Source organism: Megascapheus bottae, chromosome X (assembly GCF_031878675.1).
Source record: "Megascapheus bottae isolate mThoBot1 chromosome X, mThoBot2.hap1, whole genome shotgun sequence".
In the NCBI taxonomy this organism is placed as follows: Eukaryota; Metazoa; Chordata; class Mammalia; order Rodentia; family Geomyidae; genus Megascapheus; species Megascapheus bottae.
In genome coordinates this window covers 57066217-57068039 of record NC_143547.1, presented here as the reverse complement: position 1 = coordinate 57068039, position 1823 = coordinate 57066217, and the positions used below count along the sequence as shown (strand labels likewise).

At 45.0% G+C, this 1823-nt stretch overlaps 1 pseudogene; it reads right to left on the bottom strand.

Moving 5' to 3' along the window:
- Nucleotides 1-819: 819 nt before the first annotated feature.
- Nucleotides 820-1314, bottom strand: LOC150041138 (myosin regulatory light polypeptide 9 pseudogene; annotated as a pseudogene).
- Nucleotides 1315-1823: the final 509 nt, after the last annotated feature.

The window sequence follows — 1823 nt, the reverse complement described above, 5'->3', positions numbered from 1 at the left end:
GGCTCTTCCTTGAGAAATTAGTTGGCAGTTAACAACAAGTATGTCCCTTTGAAGATTTCCTGTAAGAGGAAACATGTAATGAGGTCCAAAATGAAAAGAGGGTAAATTTGATCTATAATGTATGTGACCTGTAGAATGCAGTGCCTCTGACACTGAAAGTCTATGTGAATATTATTACTGCAGCATGTTTTTATGGGAACTCAGGATATGTCATGTGTTGGTACTATGATTATCATTGTGCTGATAAAATAGTTACTACAATATTCTCCTCAAAGAGAGTCTATCTTAAATGCACAGTCAAGCAATAGTTAAGATTGTTATGTAATAATTCAAAAAATTAAATATAAGTACATGTGAACAGTGTCTTTTTTTTCAGTGCTCAACCATGTATTGCAGACAAGTACCCCTGTATGCCCTTCTCCTCTGCATGCTCTGGGCAGGACAGGCACAGGGTAAGGCCTGATGTTGCACCCTTGAGAATGGACGTGGTGAGCGTGTGTGTTAGTGGGTGCATAGGAAGTGGCAAGGCTTCTGATAGCAAGACCTAGGACTCCTCTTCCTGTGGCAGCCCAGGAGTGAGCACCTGCAGCTGTGGCAGCCTCTCTCAAGGGCCCTGGGTGCCTCCCAGTTTTTCCCTTTGCTCAGCTCGAGGCAATGGGTCTTGGCAGTGTGCCCTTCTGGGGTTTTGGATCACGGTGTGGGTACCTGCCTCGAGCCCACTATATGCTTCTCTTGGCCGTTTACTTCTTGGGAGCCAGGCCCCTCAGTGTGTGTGGGAGTGGGGGGGGGTGACAGGGTGGTGTCAGGTGTGGGGGCAGCCTAGTCACCCTTGTCTTTGGTTCCATGCTTGAGGACACGTGTGAACTCCACGTAGTTGAAGTTGCCTTTCTTGTCAATGGGGGCCTCCCGGTACATCTCATCCACCTCCTCATCTGTGAAGCGGCCACTCATGGTGGTCAGCAGCCTGAAGACTCTTCATCGAAGCAGGCAAAGGCATTGTGGATCACGTCCTCGGGGTCTGTGCCGTTGAGCATCTACCTGAACACAGTGAGAAACATGGTGAAGTTGATGGGGCCTGGCGCCTCGCTCATCATGCCCTCTAGGTACTCTTCTGTGGGGTTCTTTCCCAATTAAGACAGCATGTCGTGCAGGTAGGTACTCCTTGTCAATGAAGCCATCACGGTTCTGGTCAATCATGTTGAAAGCCTCCATAAATTCCCCAATCTGGGACTGGTCAAATATGGCGAACACATTGGATGTGGCCCGCTGTGGCCGCTTCTTGGTGGTCTTGGCCTTGGCTCGCTTGCCAGACATCTTGGCTTCAGGTGTGGGGGTCTTCCTGTGCGGAGAAGCTCTGGACCTGTGAAGTCTGGGTCGTGAAGAGTGTCCTCTATAATCCTAATACTCAGGGGGCTGAAGGAAGAAGAGTAAAATTCTCAGGATAGCCTATACCCCATAGCAAAATAATATTTCAAAGATTATGTCAAAAGATAAACAGAAATCGGAGTAAGGTAAAATTGGATCAGATAAATTAGACATTAAGTTGACAGTTGATTTAAGGAGTAGATGAAATCAAAGACAGAAAAGGTGATATTCTGTATAAACTAGAAAAAATATGCACATGTGCATGTGCATATAATGTATACTAGTTTATAAATCAAGTGCATATTGATTAATGGACTAATGTCATTGCATCAGTCATTCTCCCCATCTCCCCATTCAATTTATCACCTGAAGTTCCTGGTTCTGTTTTCACATTTAAAATAATCAGTTTAATTTTAAAAGTTTGCAAAGAAAAATCAAACTATTCAAAGTATAAGAAA